At 44.4% G+C, this 25,860-nt stretch overlaps 1 protein-coding gene and 1 long non-coding RNA gene across 2 annotated transcripts in view; both read right to left on the bottom strand.

Moving 5' to 3' along the window:
* Xkr6 (XK related 6) overlaps positions 1-25,860 on the bottom strand; it is a 206,522-nt gene that overhangs the window by 134,769 nt on the left and 45,893 nt on the right. The gene's annotated exons all lie outside the window — the stretch shown is intronic.
* The window catches only part of LOC114613459, a 5,987-nt gene continuing 1,837 nt past the window's right edge, over positions 21,711-25,860 (bottom strand). The window contains exons 2-4 of the long non-coding RNA XR_003710182.1: positions 25,199-25,310; positions 24,885-25,003; positions 21,711-22,351 (exon numbers count right to left, since the gene is read on the bottom strand). This is a non-coding gene — a long non-coding RNA (uncharacterized LOC114613459). The remainder of the gene's footprint in view (positions 22,352-24,884; positions 25,004-25,198; positions 25,311-25,860) is intronic.

Genomic DNA, 25,860 nt, shown 5'->3' with positions numbered 1-25,860 from the left:
CAGGGCAGTTTGGGAGGCTTGGAGGAGAGGTCTATGAACTGGAAGTCCATGTAAAGTTAAGGAAAATTACTGAAAAATTGCTTTCTCGAGAAGTAGGCAGTTTTCCACATTTTCCATGATCTCTGTGATACAGATGCCAGCTGCAAGATCACCTCCCAGAAAGGAGACTACCTAGGCCCTCAGGTTGTTTCCTTATCTCATGCAGGATTTGGTCTCTAGGGTGCCACTCATTCAGTTACTTTACTTACATTCTGAGAGCCTTCAGTGTTCCCAGGGAGAAATGGAAGACCCAGAAGAGGTGCAAACAATGACAGTGTAGAGAGTACTTAAGAAGGTGGGGCTAGAAGACTGGGGAGGGGAACAGGTAGCTGAGACCACAGCTGAGTCCTGGGTACAGGGGGACCATGCTGGTTGGAGACTGAGCAGCAAGGGTTCAAGGCCAGAGTGATTACTGAGCACAGGGAACCATGCTGATAGGCTGGGCATCAAAAAGCCAAGGATGAGAAAGAGAGAGAGAGAGAGAGAGAGAGAGAGAGAGAGAGAGAGAGAGAGGGAGAGAGGGAGAGAGAATGAATATGAATGTACTAGGCATGTACCAAAGCATTTATATCATTCACAAAATCCAGGGAAACATGGGAATCTTTGAAGGGAGGCAAATCTGAACTCTATTACAGTTAAGCATTTCCATGAGACAAGTCTCTCTCTGATTTTGTTACATCATCAGAGACTATGTTAATAGAGAGCCCACGGTGTCCTAAGCACTACAGACACACCTTGGGGAATGAGATGTGACTAGCCCCTCATGCTCACTGACCAATGGGAGACACTGGCTGACTGTGGCAAAGGAGCAGGCATTGCCCTGGCTATAAGGTCCAGAAAAGGCCTCCCAGAGGAGAGCCTGCCTACCTCATGATTCAGCCAGGGGAAAGATGCACAAGGCTGTCCAATCTACCCTAAATGCCAAGAAATGGTGACATATCCATTGTTCAAGCAGCTCAGTATATGTGTGTGTGTGTGTGTATACGTATACGTATACATACACATGCACATATACATCTGTATGGCAGATAAAAGCCTCCTGGGAGAATCCTGCCTCCCTAGATCAGAGGGCTGAAGGATTCCCTAAATTCCATATTAGGTAAAGGTATTCATGAACTAAAGGTTCATCAGATCTGAACATGGGGCATTGAACAACTGCTCACATGTACCAGGGGCCAAGAGCTCCTCCATGGATTAGCAAAGACAACCCAGTTCCACCAGCCTGTGGTTCTTCCCTCCTCACAAGGCACCAGTGCAAATATGAGGTGACAATGTCTTCCCAACGGTAAAAGACTCACCTAGTGATTGCAGCACTAACATATTTCTAGGCGCATACTTCTATTCTTCCCAGTACAGCCTGCATTTTGTATGAGGTGGACAGATCTGTTTTCTTATTGTTCCTCTGCTTTTGTTTTGCTTCGAGATTAGAGTGGTCCCTTCTGAAATGAATGATTTGATGTTGAGGCCTTAATTGGGAGAACTGGACTCATCTGTAAGTCTGAGTGTTCTAGCTGGTGATCCTCCAAGTCCAGCGCTACCACCGCACTTCCAGGTTGGGACAGAGTCTCCAGGGTGGAAGAGGAAGGTGGAAGCCACAGGCTCACTTGGAGCCTGGAAAGAATGGTCAACTCATTGATCTCCACGTATCTTCTCAAATACATTAAGCCTGCACCCCACCTCCACCCCCGGCATCACAGACCGTGCACACAACTACCAAGGGAAGGAAAGATGCTCAACTGTGGCTGTTTCCTCGTCCTCACAACCCTGGGAGGCAAGTCAGCTTGCCTGGAACTGCAGACAACAAATGTCAGGGCATGCAAAGCCAGGGTATCTCTGTAAGACCAACCTTCCTTCCACAGTCATGCAGTGATGTAGGCTATACCATAGCATTCTCTGTGTCTCTGAGGAGAAGTGCCACCAGGCTTGCCTCTTGGAAAGTTTGACTTGGTGAAATACCACAAAGATGGGTCCCCATTCTCCATTCCCGATTAGATCTGGACAACTAAGATTGGCATGAGAGAGAGAATTCTCAAACTGGTAAAGGCTGGCATTACAAACACCTGCCTCATCAGAATATAAAACCAAGTTAAACATAAAACAATCCAATCCCGAAAGTGCTCCTCTAGAAATGTAGGCCACATGTCTGTCAGCATCCATATGACAAACTTGGCACTGTATGGTATATATGGTAAACTGTATGGTAAACGGCAAGTATACCAGGCACTGCCCCTGCCAACCAGGCTGATCTCAGTACCCCTGGAATAAATCAGAGTGCAGCTCCCCAGCCTATGAGAACATCGGTTCTGATCGGCAGGGGCCCTGTCTTCTGGGTCCTTCAGCACTACACTTGCATGTTAGCCTCTGGGGCCTTTCCAAGCACTCCATTCAGGTCTATATGGGTATTAAGTATGCAGCCAGCCAGCCCACGACTTCCCTTGTGCTAGCTGTGAATCAATCACTTCTGCAAAGTCTTTTAGTCTGGTTGTGTTTACACTTGTGGCATTTCAAAAACACTACTGGCAAAGGAATACCTGCTGTTTATGTTCATCTTCTGTAGACGACCAAGACTAGGCAAACAAACCCTTTCTGGAATCTAAGGCACACTCTATCCTGCCCCATAGGAAGACCTAACTGTTACATCAAACTGGTGAACAGATCTCTGAGGAAGGGTCCTGAGAAGAAAGTGTTGTGTAGTCACAGGGTCCAATAACAAGGTGTGCAGATAGAGAAACTGAGATAGGAATATGCCTACATACTTTGAGAGGGTGAGGTATGGGCGTCAGGCCTGGGCCAGGAAAGGTCCCAGCTGAGAACAAACGACCCCCGGCTAAGGCAAAAGTGGTGTCCTGGTTCCAAAAGTTTTGTCACACTGGCCATAATGTGAAGATAGGACATAGCGTGCTTCAAGGTGTTGTGAGGCTCATTTCAGTGTTTAAACTCCAACACACTGCTCTGTGTTCTTTGTGAGCCACTCAGGAGAGATGGGCTGGATGTGTACACAGCTGGTGGTCCTGGGGTAACACTGCCTGATCCCCAGAAATCCCACTCCTCAAGCCAGCTCATTTCCCCTTGTCAGGTGATCACTGGGCCCTATCAGCCAGGGCCTAGCTGGCTCTGCTTCCATTACTCACTCACATTTACTTCCCTGGCCAACAAGATGCACATGGCAGAGTGTGAAGCAGGGAGCAAAGTGGAGGGAAGCAAGCAAAGGTTTCTTCTTTGGTGAGTAGAGCTCCATTATTGGACACAGACACGGCAGGACTTAGTACAAGCCTGTAATCTCTGTTGATTTCTTGGCTATCCAGGTGAGGGTCACATCTGCTGGGCTCTAACCCACCGCAGAAATGCTGCCTTGCTCCAGGCTTTCCTCCTTTGTTCTTTGCCCAAGACAAAACCAAAGTGAGTGGATGTGAGATTCCACCTGACCTCAGAGGTACTGACTGTGAGGGCCCCAGAAAAGTCAGGTCACACCTTGAGGTCACAGTGCTAGTTCCTGCAGAGAAGACTTGTTGGCCCTTAATTTGTACATGGCACCCCATGTTTGCCCTGTACCTCATCTTCCTATTTCCTCCTCCCTCTCACACACTCACACACAGACAGAACTTACTTCCATTATTGCCACCGAGAATACTAAGTGCCACATGCTACTCATGAAGATCTTCGTCCTGAGGCCAGGGCTCCAAGAATGTCACGGTTGGATGGAAAGTTTGACAAATTCCCTGTTGCAAAGGACTGGGATCTGGGAGCAGATCTAGAGCCTGAGGAGGCCTGAGTCTCCTGAAATCCACACCAAGATATACTCACCTGTGACATCCAACCTGACACGTGAAGGTCATCAGGGATGAAAAACAGTGCACTCCCTGCAACTAGAAACATTCGAGGACAGAAGGCAGAGGAGGGTCCTGTAAAGATTGGAGCCTACACAAAGGCCCCTTCCAACTTGAAGAGTCTCCAAGCAGCCTGCCTGGATAGAGGAGAACCCAGTGATGAAAGTAAACCTTAGCCTGAGGGTTGGAGACACAGAGTTGGCCGCTGTTACAGTAGAAACCGTAGTCCACGAAAGCCCTGCAAGGGCTGCGAAGGTTAGCAGTTCCAAGAATGCAGACACCTGTCTGAAAGAGCGCAAGGAAAATCCCATTTGGTGTCAGGTCAGAAAGCTATTTGAGGCTCACACCATGTAACACTGTAGTATCAGAATATATTTTTCAAAACTGCACCTGTACAAGAGTTTTTACTTAATGGAGATGTTGTTAAACATCTATCGAGCTGTGAAAAAAAATTTACAGAAACCCAATCTGACATAAAATGATAATTCTGACCCAGATCCTCTTGCAAAAGAATGAATCTCTCAAAACCAGTCTCATACAGCCAAGCATAAAACAAGTTGTTTCGTTCTGGGCCATCTCAGGTCATGACGCCAGCATTATTCATTTGGCCCACACCTCACACTTCTCTGTCAGGTTACTAATTTTTCATGGCATTTCCTTCCCTCTCAGACTAAAAGCAAAGTCCCCAGAGAGGTAAGATCATCTGATGCATAGAGTCTGGATGCTCAGTCAATGTGAGAGGACACTGGTCAAAGACAGATCTGATACGCACCCACCCCCTTCTTTGGCTCTCCCTCCCCTTCCCTCCTCTCTCCCTCCTTTCCTCACCAGGACAAACCTGGGAACCTGGGATGTGCATGCACATTGTGCAACAATGAGTTAGAGACACTGAGTATTCCGAGTCAAGTGACGAGGACAGAACCATCATCTCAGCATTGAGCTCAGTGTTGTGGACAGACAACCTGAGACTAATTTATTTCTTCAGCCAATATTTAATGAGCTTCTGTGCGTACAAAGCATTAAAAATGTATAGTCTAGGATGAGAAACGCTAATGTGACTAAAAGCCATTACAGACACAAAGCAATACAGAGATCTTGCAGAAGGTACAATGACTTATAATGGAGAAAATTAAGGTAAGTTATAGACAACCTGCAGACTAAAGATGTTCAATAAATGGACAGAGGTCAAAAGGAGGGTTAGGTGGACAGATAGATGGTGGGTGGGTGGATAACTGAATGAAAGGCTGCTTGGATGAATGGGTGGATGCATGGATGCAGGGATGGATGAATGGTGGGTGGATGGATTGTGGGTAGATGGATAATCGTACAGGTGAATGGGTATATGGAATAATGTATGAGTGAATACATAACTGAACGGCTGAATGAAGTGTTGGGTGAGTGGATGGGTGAATGGATAAACAAGCACGATGAGTAAATAGGAGTCTGGACAGACAGACAAGTAGGCGGATAATTGAATGGGGGGATAAAAGGGTTGGGGCATGAATGGCTGGATGGATGTACAGAATGAGGCAGCATTTTTAATAGGCCTTGAAAGGGAAGTCACATGTGTAAAGTCACAGAGTAACAGAGTAAGCAGATTATGAATAACAAAACCACACAGTCCATGACATGAGAATGGAGAAGCACAGAACATGACCTGTCACTGTATGGCTAAAGATCGGGTCCATTGACAGAAGTGCTGGCTCAAGAGGCTGGAGTCTGAGAGCTAAGACCTTATCTTAACCTGAGATTCCACACGGAGGCTCTGGAACTCTACCACTCAGGTAAACGGAAATCATAAAAGCTTTCTGAATGAAAGAAAGGAATGTCATTACACGGGACTTTGTATGAAAGAAACATTTCAAACCTGATTAATGATAGTAAAAGACCACACAACTGAATCTCTGAGCATCCCCCATACCCTTCCCCTTCCTGTGACTAGGAGACACCGCATCAAATTCCCATGAATCACTCTGGTGAATATTTTAGTTACTACTTACTTATGCACACACATACATTTCAAATTATAAAAGGTAAATATTTGCCATGCTTTTATAAATAAGTTTTTAATGTTTTGTTTATGTGTATGTGTGTGGGTATGCTTGTGCGTGTGTATGTGAGGATGCTTTCAGAGGCCAGAGAGGGTGTTAGATCCCCTGGAGTTGGAGTCACAAGTGATTGTGAGCCACTTGACATGGGAGCTGGGAACCAACACAGGTCTTCTGCAAAAGCAGAAAGCGCTCTGAACTGCTGAACCATCTCTCCGCTTCTATAAGTATTTTCTCTCATCCAATATTTTTTTTCAGATTTTTCCCATGATACAAATGTAGCTTTAACAGCTATATAATATTCCACTAATGAATATCTATACTTTGTTATTGCTTTTATTTTTAATGGTTTCATAACCAAAACTAGTACTATGGAGTATACTCCTAGCTGAAGTGTCAGGTGATAGGTGGATTATCGGCCTCTGTTTTAATGAGATATTGGTAATCCACCAGGAATATGTGGGCCACTGCTCCCCAGGCTTGCCTGTAATTCGTGCCCTCGGATAGACATAAATGGCATTCTCTTAGTTTGCATTACTGAGTTACAAAGAGGTCAAACACCTTTTAAAGTTCTTACTGATCCTTTTATTTCCTCTTCAGAAATCCCTCGTTTGTGGGCTGAGGAAGACAGCTCACACAGCAAAGGGCTTCTCTTGCAAACATGAAGGCCTGATTTTGATCCCAAGACCCATTTTTTTAAAAAGGGGAAACAAGCTGACACACACCTGTAATCCCAGCACTATGGGAGAGAAGAGACAGGAGGATCCCTTTTGTCCCATGCCCAAAAGGAGACTGTGTGCCTGAAGCATTTGTCCTAAAAAATTTTCCTGTTTACAACTCAGGAGTCAAAAATAAAATTAAATAAAAATTTTCACTGCACCTCGTTGAGCATGCAATCACATACATGCACACATACATACAAATGGAAAACAAAGGAACATTCCATTAAAGAATACAGACCCCATGTTTTATTCTATTGATCTTACCTTTAAAAATTCTGGTTGTGGCTCACTGCACTGCTATCAGAGACCATACAACACTCAGAACTGAGATCACCCGTGAGCTTTGAGGGGTTGGATGAGAACTCGGGCTGGAAAGGTGGGGTCCTCTTAGAGGCCATGGTGTGAGTAATGCTGCTGAGGGGCACCACGTACTGCACTAGAGCAGTAGGAGCTGTCCGTGGTGCTGCCTGCAGAAACCAGCAAGGAGACTGGAGACAAGTGCCCGGATGTACTTCTTCCTGGGCAGGGACCAAGGTTCTCAGCCAGTGTAGAGCTGAGACTCCTTTTCAAACTCTTTTGATTTGTCTGGTGTGCAACAATCAATAAAGAGGTTGCTCATAACAGAATGTCAGGGTTAAGAGGCCTGCCCAATATTCCAGATAACTTCCAGACCAGTTAGGGTCTGACATGTTACCTAAAGGCTTTGCGAAAGGCTTGATCCTAATGCAGTAGAATTCAGAGATGGGGCCGTTAGGAATGACTGGGTCGTGAGGGTTCTGATGGATTCAGTGTAACAGGATGCTGGGGGCTGGAAACTAGGAGGTGGGCAAAGCTGCAGGAAGTGGCTGTTGAAAGGGGTATCATCTCAGATCCCCTCCTTTTTCTCTCTCTGCTTCCTGACAACCATGAGCAACTATGCTCTACCACACGCTGCCTGCCGTGAGTCTCTATCTCACTCAAGCCAAGAAGCCTGAGCAGAGCGACCATGTCCTGAAACCAGGAGCCAAAATAGGTCTACCGCCTTTGGTTCATTCTCCCCATGTACTCTGCCAGAGATGGAAAGTCAACAAAAGCCTTTCATATGCAGTGATGAATGCCGTAGAGACATCTTCCCACCATGGCTACACTGAGTAATTCTTTTTCTGCTTTCCACTAATAATTTGGCTTTTTGTTGGCTAATTGAGGATGGGTGGTTGGACTTCACTTGAGACAGAGGTTGGGACCTACCATGTTTGATAACTGTTCCGTGACAGGCCCAGGGGCCACTTGCCAGACTGCTGACCGCTGGCACAGGGTCACCTGACCCTGTAGTATGTTCCCTCCCTCCAGCATTACAACCTAGCTCTTAGCTCCAGTCACACGACTCACCTCAAATCACACGCAAAGATAACTCTTGTGAAACCTGCCAAAGACAAGCTTTCTAGGTCCCAAGCCAGCAGACTGCATCTTGTACATATGGTGCCCGATCTCCATCACAGAATGTAGGCCCAGCAACAATATTAAGAGATTTGGGGCAGGGTGCCATCTTGGCTCAGCAAGTAAAAGTGCTTGCACCAAACCCTGATGGCCTGTGTATGATCCCCAGGACACACATGATAGACAGAGAGAAATGATTGTTGGAAATTATCCTCTGACCTCCACATGTGTGTTTCATGTACACACACGCACACACGCACACTGGAATTTAAAGAGAAACTAGGGTAGCATGACCCTTCTCTTCTTAACATGGCCTAACATGTATTTGTATCTGGCTTAAGTGTTCCAAATCCATGATACAAACAATATAATAACTATAGTAACTACTCCAGGTCGAAGCTCTGTTTTTCTTTTTACTTCATATGTGTAATAAGCTTACTATCTGTGACACAAAATTTAGGATTTCATACTTCTGAGTCTTTATAGTATCTATTTTTTGTTTGGGGCATATATAAGCCATACATACACACTGACCAAATCACCTCAAAAACAGAAAAATGAACAAACAAACTGACTAACTCTCTCCTTGAGTTCTTCTGCCCAAATACCCCCTTCAATTCATCTGCTGTGATGCATGGAGTTGCTGGTCCTCTCACAAGGCTAATACTTGGGGATGGGATTGCAGCCTCTCACCGGGACAGAACGTGGATTTTCATACATACTGATCCTCACAACCAGATGAAGCAGGGGCACCATCATTATCCACACCAGCATCAGAATAAACTTGAGGTTAACACTCTTCCAAAGCTGAAGTCTGCTTGTACCTCCCCACTGCAGGCAGATGGCTGCTTCCCATTCACAGACTGCTCCTCACCAGACAGACACAAAAGAAGACAAAGGCAGCTGATTCACAGGCAAGCTGCCTTGTACAATCATGAATGAATGAGTCTGCAACTCTGGGACAGAAACAGGAATTTTCCCAGCGAAGGCAGCCGAGCACTTTCATTTTATACAGAGATGAGACTATTATTTCATTTTCTTTCCCCAGATATCAATCTGTGAAGTTTCTTTCTGGTTCTGTTTTCTGGCTTTCTTTGGTTGCTTTTGAGGCAGGACCCTGGTAGGTAGACCTTAAATTGGTAGGGATCTTCCTGCCTCTGCCTCTCAAGTGCTGGGACACCACGAGCCTGGCTAGTGATCTGCAGGTTTACAATCCATTTCTGTTGTGATTATAGTGTAGACCAAACAACAATGAATTGTGTTGTTTGTCCTCCATAGAATTACACAAATATAAAGTATTATTAAATACTTTGTACAATCTATTTTTAAAAAGCTACTAGAATATGGTGACACTTAAAGCAGCCACAGAACTTGGAAATAGTCATGTTCATAGTAATGAAAGAACCCGTGCAATGCTGCTGCATCACCCCCAGGAAATGCAGTTTTGGGTCCTCACTACCCAGAATCAGGAAGAGCACTAACCCCTGCTGCCGACATGAGATAAAGGCCAGTACCAAACATGTCTGGTATGCTGAGATGTTCTAACGTGTAAACAACCAAAGCTTGCAAGAACAATGACCTAAGATACCCATCTGTGCCTGGCTCAGCTCTTCCTGAACTGCAGACAAGTGCACAGTATTTCACAGAACTTACCCAGTGGCTCTAAGATGCAGCTCAAGCATTACTAACTCTTAAAAGCCACTCACCAGTCTGGCTTCCGCATCTGTTAAGAGTTAAGAATTGATAACAACTTAATAAAGGGGAGTATTTGTCTTCCAACTAAGTCTACAATGAAAAATAACTTTCAGAGTCATTTTGTTCCAGGTTTGCGAAGATAGTTTTTAAATCAAGCGTGAAAGAGACTTTGAGGGCAGGTGAGATGGCTCACTTGGAAAGGGTGGTTCCCACCAAGTCTGATGACCTGAGTTTGATCCTTGAAACCTACGCAGGGGGAGGAAAGAATCTAGTCCTAAAGGTTATCATGTGACATTTGTCCTGCCACTGGTCCTGAGCTGACCATCAGGTCCACAGAACACTGTTAGAGTCTAAGCACCCATGTGAGCTCCTAACATCTTCAAGCGTATCTGTGCATTTGAAAAACTGTGACAAAAGCTTTGGAGCCCAGAGCCCTTTGGCCAGGTGCCAGAAATTTTCAGCAAGCCAGACTCTACAATTTAGGGTTGGCTGTGATTTAGTCTCCTTCTGCTGCTGCGATAAAAACACTCTGAGCAAAAGCAATTTAGGAAAGGGAATGGTTGATTTCAGTGTACAGGTTATACTTCATCATCGAGGGAACTCAGGGCAGGCACTAGAAGCAGAAATGAAAGTGGGGCACTGTATGCTGGCTCACTCACAGGCCTATGTTTATCTAGTTTCCTTTTACCACCCAAGACAATCTGTGCAGGGAGCAGCACCACAAACGGTGGGCCACATGCCCTGCAGGCATGCCAACTGGCCAATCTGATTAGGCAACCTCAGTTAAGATGCCTTTCTCACTTGACTCTAAAATGTATCAAGTTGATGATACTTAAAGTTAACTAGGGCAAGATGCATGTTCATGTATAAGTTCCATGATGCTTTTGCTTTTAACTAAGTACATTCTTCAGAGAAAGTTCAGAGGTCCTTAAAGCACTCAGGGAGCTTATTATTGAATAGTCATGTATTACTGTGTGAGAATCCTGAGTTCTGTTCACTTAAACTTTGGTCTACTCACACTCTTAGAGAAATAGATTTCCTTTTTTACTGTCTTTTGAATCTTATGGGGAGGGCAGACTTATATATATGCACACTTTAGCTGTTATGAATGTATATGTGTGTAGGCATCCACTTGCTATGTAGAATGCACATGTGTGTAGAGCACACTCTGTGGAAGTAGGTTCTGCCTCTCCAAGTAGGTCCTAGGTCTAGAAACCAGGTTATCAGGTTTGGCAGAAGCCTTTTTTCTTGCTGAGCCACCATGCCTTATAGTGTTTTAAACATTGCTTTAGTAGACTTTTTGGATCTTAGAAGTTTCTAAAATTTTCTCCACAGACACTTGAGCCAAATCAGTAGATATCTAACTTATTAGAAGAGGATTCACAAGAACTGTATTAATATGGCCTAGAAGTAAGTGAGATTACCAAGGACTCTTTCCCTGGTGCCCACTAGCAGTGTCCTGGCTCCTGTTTTCTGCCATGTACCATGGCAACAGCACCACATAGTCCACCATTTCCCATGAACACCCAGACCTATGACTGCTCTCCATCCTCACAACTGTGTGGATGTACCTAGCTCAGTGTGAGCAGGTCCCCAACAAGGTCCATGCTTTGACAACCTACCAAGCACCTTTCAACACTGTCCTCCAAACAACAGAGGTACACGGCTGCTTCCCAGTACCTCCGGCCTGCAGCAACCCACTGAAATGCCTTTAAATGATGATGCTTAGTACTACCCAGAGTCAAGGGTGGGGCAGGAATAGTGCTCCGGGAAGCCATGGAGACCCCACTCTAGCAGCTACTTTCCTGCATATTCTTTACTTCTAAATACAGATCCGGTTGGTCTTGGACTCTTGTCTAACATGTCAGGGATTGCTTAGGTCTTGAGAAAAAAAAAAGCCATAAATTGAACAGAGACACTGCCCAGTCTGGGTTTGCATTTAGTTGGGGTTGTAAAAGTTCCAGTCATAGCCTCTGTGATGAGTAAATGGGGACAAACTATCAGAATGTTCCAGGGAGAGTATCTCAGCACAAACGCCTGGATAAGTATTATACATTCCTAGATGTTAATAGTCCCTCTACACCTTAGCACAAGAGACACCATGATGAAATACTATTCAGGTCTTAGAACCCAGCACACAGGATGCAATATCTCCAAAACACGACCAAAGACCTATACCATCAAAGTCCATAGTTCTGGGAAAGTCTCTAAATGTACTAACATTGCCTTTGGCTTCTGTCACTCTGCTTCTGCATGCTTTTCTAACTGAAGTGGGTCAACCCAGAATATGGTTTTTGTGCCTAATAGTATTGGAGTGTCAAGTCTGGTTAAGATGCCTTTTGTTTAGGACACAAAGCAGAGACCAGAAAGGGCTAATGGGTCAAATCCCATGTGAGACATCATCAGACTGCTCTGTTCTACTCAGATGTATGAATGTGTGTGGGCCACCCCTGGCTGTCTTTATGGTGTGTCTGTGTGTGGATCTGGGTGATTCTGTTACTTTTGTTGGTTGGAGAAACAGATCTAAAACTGAAAGGTGAGTGAGCCATCTGCACAGCTTCCACTCCCCCCAAGATGGCTATCAACTTCCCACAGGCTCAGAGCCCACACCAGGCCACCTACCAGTCACTTGTCCCTTTCAGAGGCAGCTGCTGCTATTGCTATGATGACACTAGTGGTAGCTCTAAGCAGCAATAGTGGTTAGTGGCTGTCACAATCCAAGGGAAGTTTTGCAGGTAAGAACAGATATGACGTGCTTTTTCCATTAAAAAAACAAACAAACAAACAAACAAACCAACCACCTCTGGACCTTCTGTGAAATGGATTAACCATCTTCTGGAGTTGGTGGCCTAGTGATGACTCATGCTATCTAAAACATGGTGCCTAGAAAACCCCAACGACCCAGGGCAGTTTCTCTGTATTGACCAGTGGCTTTATATGGTGCAAGACAACTCCACCACCACCCCTCCTTAAGTTCTGTGCTCTCTGGTTGGTGACCTTAATCATTTTGGCTAGGCCAGGTCAGCCAGAGAAACCTGAAACCTCCACCTATTCACCCAACCCTACCTATAGTCCCTGAGGTCCTGCTCCTGCTCCTTGTGTGGAGGTGGGAAGGAGCCCAGTCTCAACCAGAGCCTTCTGCCATCTAAGTGGAGTGTGCACAGGGAGGAAATGGCTTCCTAGCCAAGTGCTCCCTCTTTTCCCTCTCCCGCCTGCTCTAACCAGCTGGTTGTATCTAGGGGAAAACATTCCCCAGATCAAGCCCAGAGAAGAGAATGTTCAACTCCTTTCTCCTTTCATAGTTTAGGTCTCCTTTTCAACCAATGATCTATATAAACGACAAACTTGGAACCTATCATTCTCTGAAAAGAATAGACAAGCCAAGTTTGGTGGGGCAGGGAGCTCATCACTGCCTGGATAGAGCAATTTTTCCTTCTGACCGGCCCATATTGGATCTCCAAACACTCACTGATCAAGGGAAGGAGGCTTTGTATAATTTTTGCCAGACCTCTTTTTAAAGGATTAAAGACAGCTGCTAGAAAATACTCCTTTTGTTATGCAGTTGTTCCCAGATATTAGAAAAGAAACTTCAGAAGTTAGAATGGTTTGATAAAATAAATAGGTCCCAATTATTGGAGTTTGCTCAAGTCTAGGGGGTAAAGGAAAACAAGAGATAAAAGAGATCCCAGAGGAGAGAGCCAGAAACAGAAGGGAAGGAAGTGGGAAGGACACTCCATCCTACAGAGCAGGACCTTGTACAGGCACTGGGATCCTGGAAGCAGTCAGTGTTCTATCTGTCCAAAGGAACTGATCTCGTTTCCGGCTTGTCTGTGAGCAGTTGCTGCTATAGTCATACTAGTAAAAGATGACAAACTGACTTTGGGCCAGGAACTGTTCCTAACCACTCTAAACTTTGGCCCTCCTGAGGGGGATCCCAGGAAGGTATATGTACGACATACAGATAATACATCATCATGCACTTCTGGACAAGTCCTAGATACTACTTTATGAAACTTCAGTCCTCAGCTTAGCCAGACAATAACCCAACATGGCCTCTCAGAGACAGCAGCTTGTTAGGGTTATGACTTCACCACCCAGATAGGAGGTACTGCAGGGTATGATTCTATGATGTTTGAGTGGATGCAGACAGGGTCTTCTGGCACCAATCCAATGAAAGGAGACGCCCTGGCCCCTCCAGCCAGTAAGACCTTACAGCTCAGCTGATCCAGTTACGTGCTGGTAATGTAGAAACGTTTGTAGCCTTGGTGAAAGATGGGCTCCAGCAGCTTTAGCTCCTGCCTGAGGCAAGGCCCTCACCACAGCTGCTGCCTGTGTTATGCTCCTTTCTACTCCAGGGCTAGCAGGCTGGGTGCCTCAGGCCTCTCTGTCCACACTTCCTGATCCCCACTACACCTGAAAATGACTCATGTGGCCCAAGCCATCAGATCTGACCTAACAAATGTCCTGCTACAAGAAGCAGAAAAGGTACTGTATAGTCATGGGAGCCATTTTATTCAAGATGAAATGAAATCACGTATGCTGGTGCCTCAGTTGTCACCTTGGACAAGACAGAGTGGGCCCACTCCCTCAGCTGAGGGACTTCAGCACAAAGGGCTGAGGTTCTAGAGTTAACACAGTGACTTCAATGGGAATAGGGCAAAGCCATCATGGTATACACAGTCAGTTCACATTTGTAGTGGCCCACCTCCAAGAGAAGGGACTCCTCACCTTAGCCAAAAAGAAAATCAAAAACAGGAAAAAGCCAGGCCCTACTAGTGAAGTAGCCATTGTCTATTGCAAAGGGCATCAAAAGTGGAATTCCTTAGGCCCAAACAAATAGGGTAGCAGAATGAGCCACCCAGAAGGCAGCACCACTGTGGGCCTCACCAGATCTTGGTTACGCACCTTGAACCTGAATTGTCCCAAACCCCAACCTATATAAAAAGAAAGCATGTAGACAAAAAGAGTAGATGCTAAACAGGAGGCAAACAGGAGGTGGTTCCTGCCAGATGAAAGACCTGTACTCTCTGCCATTATTGCAAGACAGATGTTCACCAAACTCCACCAGGCCACCCATCTGGGGAAACTAAACCTGCTGGGTGACTCAGGCCCAGATATTACAATGAAGTTGGGTTTTCCCTCTCCCTGCAGTCTAATAATGGTCTGGCCTTCACCTGCAAAATCTTCCTAAACCCAACAAAGGTCCTAAATATTGACTGAAAACTATGTTGTACCTAAGAGCTACAAAGCTCAAGACAGGCAGACTAAGTATGTTCTTGGGACTGGCAAAAAAAAAGTGAGCCAACCTCTTAACCTTTGCTTTTTCTAAGGGCCAGGTGCATCCCACATTGAGAAGTTCATGAGGCAGAAATTATTAGCTTTTCACTCCTCAAGTCTCTACAGACCCAGGGGGCTATTCACCAGACTGCTGAGAGGCTGCACCTTTGCTTTGCTTATGTCTGAGTCTGCCCACAAGTTTAAGCCTGGCAACCTTATATGAACCTGGAGCCAACATAATATGGGGGGTTGGGGTTCAGGCACAGCCAGCAGTCCTGACCAAAGTCTGAAAATGGTTACCTGGAAGGTAGGTTGAAACTCAGTGGATAGACTGGCCCTCATATTATGCTGGCACTGGCCACTTCCCGCCCTAACAGTTATAAATGGATCCAACCTAAGTTCACCCTCGGGAACCTGCAGGGGAAGGGTGCCTATTTAATGTCACCAAACTACCTACTAGATAGTTTCCCTATACAGATTCCTGTAGTCGTGCACAGCAGGGTTAATACCAGTAATGGCAGCTGAATAGATTTCCAGGCCCTAGAGACTCCCGGGGCTTGCTTGAACTAACACTGTAAGCAAGTGTGCACTTCTGGATTGTTTACACTGGAGGAGACCCTACTCCTCTTCATCCTCGTGCATGGTTCATTGTAATAGAAGAGGGCAGAGCCCATCAAAATCTAGATTCAGAAGTCACCACACACAATGAGCCGTCCCCATTCCCATCCCCCTGCTGGCCAGGACAGGCATCTCAGGCTCCCTCCCCTACAGTGAGAACCTCAGCTATGGGGGATGAGATGAGATGTGGAAGATGATGGGGGTGGGGGCTGGGGTGGGGATGACAGGAGTGAAAGGTGGGGGTGAGAGGTAGGATAAAAACTTTAAGGAACCCAGTACTCAAGTAGACACAAACCCGGGCCATCTAGAAAAAACTTGATTTCAGGGTGGAAGTCCAGTGAGACTCCTTAGCTAAAGCTGTTCTTCAAATCAAACAGGATTGGACCTTCCCTTTATGAGTCGAGGAGGTTTCTGTATGGCACTGGGAGCTGTTGCTTCCCACGACAGTCAGTCAGGAATGATTTTAAAGAGTTTAGTCATGGCCAGGTAAAAGCAAAACAAAACAAAACAACCAAAAAAAACCAAGCAAGCAAGCAAGCAAACCCCAGTGCGATGGTCTGTATATGCTTGGCCCAGAGAGTGGCACTATTTGAAGGTGTGGCCTTGTTGGAGTAGGTGTGTCACTGCAGGTATGGGCCTTAATGCCCTAGTCCTAGCTGCCTGGAAGCCAGTATTCTGCTAGCAGCTTTCAGATGAAGATGTAGACCTCTCAGCTCTGCCTGCACCATGCCTGACTATATACTGCCATGTTCCCACCTTGAAGATAATGGACTGAACTTCTAAACCTGTAAGTCAGCCCCAATTAAATGTTGTCCTTTTAAGAGTTGACTTGGTCACGGTGTCTGTTCACAGCAGTAAAACTCTAAGACAACCAGCTGTCAAGAATTTTACAATTGCTAAATTTTGGTCCCTCTGGTTAACTACTCTACTTATGGTCATGGCCGGGCCATTAATCCTTTTGCTCCTAGCAAAACTTACTCAACTGCCTACTTAGCTACGTAAAATAGAGAATAAATTCTAAAACACTAGTGCTGAGGAGATGGCATAAAGTCTTCCATTTTACTCATGTGGAAATGAGACAGTGTAGCAACCATTTCCAGGACTAATGAACTAATGACTTCTAAGTCAAGCTCTGTGACCAGGCAAGGACCTGAAGGTCTTACTCTTTGCATTTAGTGCCCAATGGTTTCACCTAGAAAGCATCTAGAGGTGTTATGATGACCTGGGAGGGCAGCATGGGGAGAGGACCAGTACCGACAGCCCTAAGCACAAAACAGCACAACTGGGCCACATCCAAAAGGCTCCCCCCCTGAAAACCAGAATAAAATAATACACCACCACCCTAAGAAGACTAGAAAGAGAGATAGATCAAGACTTGCCACAGATCTTCAATTTCTGCAGTGAGAACACTTCTCTTTGATCTACCTAATTAAACCAGGAAAACTTGTAATCAAAGCAGTTTCACACTAGGCTGGGAAGGTCTGTAGACCTTAATGTCGGTGCTGCAAAACCTGGCTGGGAAAAAAAAAACATGAGTACCTAGGTCAGGTGGCACAGCCCTACAAGTCCAAAGGGAAATGCTGTCCAGCTTTAGTGTTCTAAAAAGCGCACACACTACTCAGAGGAGGCATCTGGAAGCAGTGAGTCCTTGTATACTGCATCTCAGATATACACACCCCAAGTTTCCAAGTGTTGATAACTCCTACCAAGGTAATGGAGTAGGAGAGAAATTACATGGAAGTTGTCACTGGAACCGAGTTTGTAGGAGAGAAAACTTGGAACAAACCTGAACTGTAAACCTAGCTTCCAGCAGTAGGGGCATCATGGTTTGAACACAGAAGTGACCTCATAGGCTCATGTGTTTTGAACAGCTGAGTTCGTGCTTGGAGAAGCTCAGAAAAGATTGGAGAGCCTTTGGTCATGGGTCTAGCCAGCTGACCAATGGCTACAGTGGTGGAGCTTATAGGTCAAGACCTAGCTACCCCAGCTTTCGGATTCACAGGTCATAGTGTCATGTTGCTGGTGTCATGATCTACTGCCACACCTAAGCCATTTCAGTCCAGTATTCTGTTGCAGTGACAAGGAGCCAATACAAGAGAGATTGTTTCATCCACACAGAGAAAGATGCTGAGAAGAATGTGTACTTGCTAATACTGCAACAAATTGTGGGGCTGTGACATAGACAGGTTGTGTAGTGGTCTGCCTAGCATGTATGACATCTAAGTTCAAACCCAGTACTACACAAAAGAGGGGGGAGAGATTGGGCTGCAAGGATGTTTAATGGAAAGTAAGGTTTGCAAATCATATCAAAATTTCAAAACAAGTTGTATACATTTTGAAGAAAAAAGGTATAGAGATGGTGGAAAAAAATCTAATTGCCCCATCTTCTGTCCCTCACTAACTAGAAGTTCTGACCTGTGCACAGGACCCAAGGAATCCTGGTCCTGTTCAACATTAACTAACTTTTACAGGGAAAGCTGCAGAAGACAGTAGAGGACACCTTTGCCCAGAGTTGCAATTCCTCCCTGCAGCATGAAACATGGAGTCTGCTACTGGTCTATTTCTAATTGCCTGTAGGCTAGTTCTTTTTCATATCTGGCTGCATGACCTAAGTCTGGGCTGTAGACCCTTGAGGAACATCACTCCCTTCCGGTGGAACCTCTTCATTTTAAGTGTCATAAATGCTTATTGCCATGGAGCTGATGTCTGGGCTGGGTAGTGGGAAATCAGGCGAGGCAAGCACAGAGAGGCAAGAAGCTGCTCACAGTTGACGTACATGCATAATGTGGGCCAAGGAGTACTTGGAAATGCAGAAACCTTTACAAACATTTCCCAGGACACACCTTCTGAGGAACATCTACCCTAATATTGTTAGTCATCACCACGCATGGCTTCCGTCTCCCCACAGCATGCTGGGCACACAGTGCCATGGTCTTGTTCCCTGTGTTGTCAGTAGTCAGTCAAGGTTCAAAACATGTTAAACCAAGTTTATTCCAAACACAAACTTTATGCTCATTTCTGTTCCCAAGAGACTGGGATAGTAGCTGAGATCTAGAAAACATCATCAATACAAGAATGAAGGGCTTTAATTGGTGCATCCAGCTGAACCAAGTCTTTCAAAAATCTTCTGGAAGAGTGCTTTTGGTGTAGCTCATATTGAAAGGGGTGAGAGGAAAGAAGATGGAGAAGTGAGAGCTTTCAGTTGGCAAGATGGCAAGAGCTAGTTATTTTCCATCATCCAGAGGAGTCTCGGGATAGCAGAACTCCTGCCTATTCACAGTGCATCTGCCTCAGCAGTGCTAGTGCAGCCTGAGAGCTCTCAACAAGTGAGAGGAAGATGGTACAGGACCCAACAGTTCAGGGCAGCTATGAAGACACCCCAGGACTGACCTGCCTAGGCCTCAAGGAGTCACACTGATGAGCACAATTCTAAATGGGCTTCTAGGTTGGCTGCAATGGCAAAACTTTTATTATTTTTTTTAAAGAGGAAATGGCAGATATTTAAACAGACATTTTACAATTAAAACCAAAAGGAAGAAACTACAATTCACTACAGCGGCTTCCTGGGGAGCTGTAAAACCTTTTTGCTCATGCTGGCAGACAGGTAATGCATCACTCCAACGCCTGCCTTCAGCTTGGTAAAATCAAGGAATTCCAACTGACAAATCAGGAAAAATGGAGAGTGGAGGGCAGCAGCCCTGAGCCACCCACAAGGTACACCAGGCCACACCTTTCCCATTTTCCTCAGGTGGGAACCATTCTCCAATATCTCCAATATTTTGGTACATCCTACGGATTCCAGACAGCTTTGGAAAGTGTATGAAAGCCTGTTCTGTGATCTGGAGTTTGGATTTCTACATAGGCCATGAAGAAATCCAAGCAGAAAACAAACCAAACCAACCAACCAAACAGAACTCTACAATTTGTAAGGGAAACCAAGATGCCAGTTGACCAAAATGTAAACATCTTGGGAACAAGGCAGAGAGACGGCTAAGCTTCCTGCTTGAGACTGTCATCAGAGACCCAAAGAAACTTGTGCTTCCTCTTCAGAGTAAAAAAATCACAAGACCACCAGTTTCTAGTTTCAGTTATTTTTAAGAAGTATTTCAATAGGTACTGATGAGTAATCTTTGCTGTAATTTGGGAATATTAAAACTCTTTGGCTCAAAATCTTAATGGCAAGTAATACTTTGGATGGATTTTCAGAAGTTCAGGTGATGGTTGGGCAGCCCTAGGGAAGGACAGAGAGCAACTCGACAGACTCCGAGACGAGCCTGCAGCCAAGTTCATTTACTTGATCATTTCAGTGTTGCTTTTAAGTCCCAACGAATGGAGGAAACAACTGTCTCACTAATCACAGCCCGGGGCTTACGGATTCACTGTTGGGCCTCTTAAAAAAAAATTCTAAGGAAAATACTTAACTAGAACAAATGCCCTCTCATGTACAACCTGGGAATAACTTGGCACAGACCCGAGAGGTCACGGAGCCTCCTCTGAATGTTGTGCCTGTAAGACACTGAACAACTGAACAACATCCAACCCTACTCTTGAAGAAGACAAGGAAAAGCCACATCTTCCCAAGACAGTGGCTCCCTGACACACTTAGCACTGTGGCTGGGCCATGAGTAGAAAAGGTATGAAAACTGGAATTATGGCACTTAAATTTTTCTAGAAAATGACATTTCTGGGAAGATGAAGATGGCTATGTATCTTAAAGGCATCAGGGACACTTCAGTGTAGTTTTGGTTCATTTCTTTTAAAGCTTATTAATAAAAGTAGCTCAGCTAAAGAAGATGCAAAAATCAGCCTCAAACTTCATATTACAGATGAGCAGAAATTTTAAAAATTGATTAATCCAGACCAGGAAGATGGCTTAGTGAGTAAAAACACTTGCCACTCAAGCCTGACAACCCACGTCCAGTCCCAGAACCCATGGTAGAGGAGCACTGATTTCTGCAAACTATCCACTGACCCCATACTCAAGCTGTAACACTGTGTAGGCAATTTTGTGTACACATACACAAAATTAATAACCATAATCCACAGGGTAGTATAAGTCATTTCCTGAAAGTCTTCTGTTGTCAGGAATCTTTACATCATCTGAGTTTTCAGTTGAATTTTAACATATTGGTAATATAAGAGATTTCCAGAAAGTTCTTGACCAAGCATTAGTTCCACCCTGACCATTAGATTGGTTTTACAAAGATGCCTACTGAACTGTGTGTTAAAGGAATGGTCACAATCCCCTTGACTGGTCTCAGAAACCCTACTAAGGGACTTGAAAATTAAACAAATCCTTTAGGTAAAACTCAGTTAACCTGCTAAATCTGACCTACAGTGCCAAGAAATGCCATCTCCCAGGCTTCTGACTTCAAAGGGCAATGAGAAATTGTACAAATGTCTTTAAGAGAACTCAACAGTATAAACTTTTAATTTTATGTACCTGACATACAGTAGAAAGAGATATACTTTGAGTTTTGTCTAGGTTTTTGAAAGCTGTTGACTAGAATCCACTCTATAGCCCTGACTGTCCTTGATACAGGGCAAGCCTCCTGCCTTTTGAGTGCTGGGACTGACCATCATGAGCTTCACGCCAGATTAAAACTTTCATCTTTTACCATGCGGTTCCTGCTTGCCCTCGTGTTCTTTCCCCTGTATTCTGTTGCGTGTGCATGCTGAATGTGCTGCACTTAGTTGGTCATCTGGGAGCTCTGGTACCCTTGAGCCCCTGACTGGGTTCAGACGTGCACATAAGCTTATCTACTCGTGTTCCAGACAGGGGTCTTTCCTTTCTTTCTGAGTCACATCCCCCACTCACTCTTACTTACTAAAACCTCCTTCAGAGTGTAAAGCTACTTTACTTGGACAAAGTTTGCTATGTTCACAGAAAACCTTGAGATGCATTTCCAGGACTTAGTGACTATAGCCAAGAGCTTAGAATTTCTGGAGAAAACACATGACCCCTGACCACAGATTTATATGCAGCAGATGCAGAGAATATGCATATATTACAGGAAAAGTAAAAACAGCCATGCACTTAACACACTCCACCAAAAAAATTCCAAGTGTTGGGTTTTCCATAATTGGACCATTTAATTTTTATTATGCAAGAGTCAGAAATTTATTACAAGCAGAGTATATAGCCTTTCCATAACACACATCTGTATTGCTTCTGAAATTTATGTGTAAAAAACTTCTATGTCAGTATAACCAAGTTTTCAAAAGATTAAATGATGGTACAAACATGCACCCAGATAGTCTGCGTAGGTCCAATGGGGACTCATGCGGGCTTAAAAAGTTGGTCTATGGTCTGGACAAGTCTTGCTGACAGACACTTTCTCTATGTAACAGGTTTTTTAGCCACCTAGGGGAAACGCAGGAGCGTCTCTAGCTCTCTTCAGGTCCTAGCAAGCTTCCATACTCATGCGTCAGCTCTGGGTCTTCCCATGCCTGAGGCACACTAGGCTTCTCAGGCTTCAGTGCATGGCAGCTGGAGAAGGTTTCCTTGGAAACCACAACGGCAGTGACCAGCACACTGAGAGGCCACGTTGAGAATACAGTGCTGTGGACTTTCTAAAGACAATCCTTAGACAGCCAAGGCCCCTATGCTTAAAATGCCGCTTTCTCTTCAGGAAGGAGGATGGAAATACATCAGGAGTGAGTCTCTCAGTAAGGTGATGCGTAGCTCCTGTTCTCAGCAGAATGCAACCTAACAATGGGAAAGAAGAGGGGTGAACTATGTGTTGATACCTCTATGTGGACTCGGGAGCCAAACGGAACCATTTTAAAGAGCTGGAAGGAACCATGATGGAATTACCCAGCAAGGATGAGCAGGGCAAACGTAGCAGAAGTCCAGCAGGTTCTGGAACTCCTTGTACTTAATGTGTTTATGGTCACCACAGGAAACATGGATTTGAGGCATGCAGGACCCTCTTTTCTTGTGGATGTGAAATCACAAGAGCTGTCCAAATGGACCTTTTAACAAATGAGATGTTGAGTAGTGCAAGCCAAAGAAAGCCACTGAGGCAGAACAGAAGCCAAAGGGTGTCTCCTCCCAACTGACAAACTCAGAAAGGATCACATACCAGAAGGCTGCAAGGAATGAAAATGAGTTACCTGGGAATCTTGACAATTTTCCTGAAAATGCACTTCAAATTTACAAGTCACAACAGAATCCCAAATTTCCAGTCACTATTATATAATTTAAGAATAATTTAATATGCTGACATAAGAAAACCCTTGCAATAATTCAGGGGGGAAAGTATCTGCTTGTGTTTAAAAGGCATTCCTAGTTAACGACTATGGAATCAAGATTTATCAGTAAAGACACCACCATGCACTATGCCTCACACTCTACTGTCTCCCTATGTCCTGTGGAATAGAGTGTGCAGAGTCTGTTCCCTTTCTCTAGGCTGCAAGCCTGTGTGAAGAGACAGTAGACAGCCTTCTAGTTGGAAGTCCTTCCTTTGGAAGCACAGAAGCACTGAGGGAGCAGATCAAAGTCCGAGAGAGTGATGAGAACCCCAAAGATTGGGTATCCTCCTATGCCAATGTGCCTGTCTGTGTGGGGGTGCTGGTGAAGGAGCCCCAGCTTTCAGCTGATTTCCATATGGAGTTTCTCTACCATTTCCCCAAAATGGCAGGCTATTCCTCCACTCATTCTCTGGGTCCCTCTGTTAATAACATAAATAACACGCACAGATCTGTTCTCTTTGGAGTGTGATGTACCAAGGCTGTGAAGCACAGTGACCCAGGAAGGGACAGACTTCCCATGAGAGACACTACAATGTTCTCTAATCAGTACTATAAGTAAAACAAGATTAAGTACAGTCTTAAAAGTTTTATCTAAAAGCTTCTAGGAGACGGCCAATGTGACCATATTCATGCCCTCGGTTCTCCACCATACACATAATATTCTATAGAATTTTGTAAAGTTACACAACAGGAACAAAAGAATTTTATTGATAATGTATTTTCTCTAATATTTAAGACATTTATTTGAACTTAAATTTACCATTGACCTGCAAACACATTTAGAACATGCCATAATTCAAACTCACCATTAGGAAATACATCAATATTTCCAAACACTGGCCTTATTATTCTTAAATTCCATGGCATGCTTGTGAAAACTAGCTATGACAACATGAAATGTCTCGTGTCCAGGACACCCCAGCATCTTCTTCCCCTCCAGGAGAGCTGCTCTGGAAAGGTCAGTCTGCAGCCCACCAGCACTCTGTGCTAGCAGGAGCCTAAGGTTTCTCTTTCTTGAGTCTCTTTCATTTGTACACATGGTTTTCAGAATCTAAGAAGGTCTTTAAAATATTTATTCTGGTGGGGACAAAGTTTTTTTTTCTGGCTGGCTAATTCGTTCTGGGTGTATCAGATACCCAGGCCCAATCAATACTGTGGCTAGAAGTGGCTAAAAGGAAACCTCTATTGACAGAAGTGCCATAGAAGGAGAGTTTTTAAAAGCCAGTTGTAATCAGAAAGCAGCTAAACAGGCAACACATGCTGAGATTGGTATGTAAAATTAAAAACAAAAATCTACGTAGTGTTTTCCATTAAATAAGTATCATCTATTTCCTGCCACTGAAAGGGGAGGAGAAGGCTGGAGGAAACAATGACAAACTCACCAATGATAAAGCTCAGCAGCAGCTCTCCTGAGCTCGGACTCAGTCTCTGCAGCTTCCTGCACTGCCCTCACCTTCTGGGCTGCTTAACTGTGGGCTCGAAATCACTACTCCCCAGTTAGGATATAAGAGGAGGACAGTATTCACGCTGACCAAGTAACTAAGCTTCTTCAAGTCTCTGAATTCCAGCAGGTGCAGGAGGCGGACGAAGGCCAACGAACCACCAAGGACAACTACAGCAACTCTAATCTGCACTGGATACCACCATCTATCTGTCCATGGATGAACACTCTCACCCACATTCTACATGAGAGCAGCCCACATAGGGAAGGGAACTGACTTCTGGGTTTTGTGTTTTGTTTTGTTCTGTTTTAAAGGGAAATTAATCCCTTCTGGAAATTCAAGCCTTTTCTCCTCCTGCTTACAGACCACTAACCCCTTCCACTAACTCATCAACTGACTAGGGGGAGATAGGACAAAGGTGAACTCGACCATCCTTATTCCCTCAATGTGAACACTTCTGATCTATAATAATGCCCGATTTTAAAAACTGGCGGCATTTCGCTACACATATATTAGTTTTAAAAATTTACATATTCTAATACAGACCTTGTGAGATGACTTCCAGGTAGAAATTCTGTAGTTATTGCACTTAAGATTGTCACTTGATGCTTTTTCTTCTCTTCAAAACTCCTGATTAATGATCCCTGTGATCTAAGGAGCTCAGACTGCAATGTAGGTAGGAAAGAAAACCAGCTAAGCTAAGCATCATGGGAGGAATCCCACAGACTACCCAGGACAGAGAGAGCTCCACAACAGAGCTGTCTCCAGAGCACAGACTCAGACAGGTGACAGTCTTAAGACACACCTGTCACCTTACAATGCTCCTTTACATATATTTATTAGTCTACTAATTCACCTACCAAGGCATTAACATATGAAAACAAGATCATTTCCAAGGCTCCTACATATTTCCAACATTCAATTTAGGGATCCAAGATTCTGAACATGCCATCACCAAAAAAAATTGCAAACCTAAAAAACAAAAAAGGGAAAATAAATTAAACAAGGGCAAAGAAAAATACTTTTTTTCAGAAAAGGTCAATATTTACTTGTATAAATTTCAAAACATTTCAACATCAATGCTTTACTCGTGTTCATTAGCTTTTACATTTACTTTAAAACAAAGCAGTTTCCATACAGCAAAATAAATACCAAACTACGCTCATGTGCCACTTGTTTGTTTAATATTTGCTGGGTCAACACCATTTCACATTTATAAGTCTTTAGTACTGTCTTTCTCTCCTGGAAGTGATCACTGTGGCAAAGACACTGAGGTGCAGTAATGAAGCCACAGGCTCTTCTTGGATAATGCACACCTTTAGAAGTTGCCTTTTAGCTGACTGCCCTCCAGTACACTAACTTGACATTAAAGTCCTTCTAACCTCAAAGGGGGCCACAGCATCCAAATGTGCTTGCTTTGCTTTCTTCTATGAAAAAGAAATTTAAAAAAAAAAGAAAACCTGTTGTTTGAGTAATAAGAAATTAGATTGTGTGTGTGTGTGTGTGTGTGTGTGTGTGTGTG

Source organism: Grammomys surdaster, unplaced genomic scaffold (genome assembly GCF_004785775.1).
Source record: "Grammomys surdaster isolate TR1022 unplaced genomic scaffold, NIH_TR_1.0 126219, whole genome shotgun sequence".
NCBI classification, from domain to species: Eukaryota; Metazoa; Chordata; class Mammalia; order Rodentia; family Muridae; genus Grammomys; species Grammomys surdaster.
Note: the sequence above shows the minus strand (reverse complement) of the source record. Positions and strands in the feature narration are given on the sequence as shown.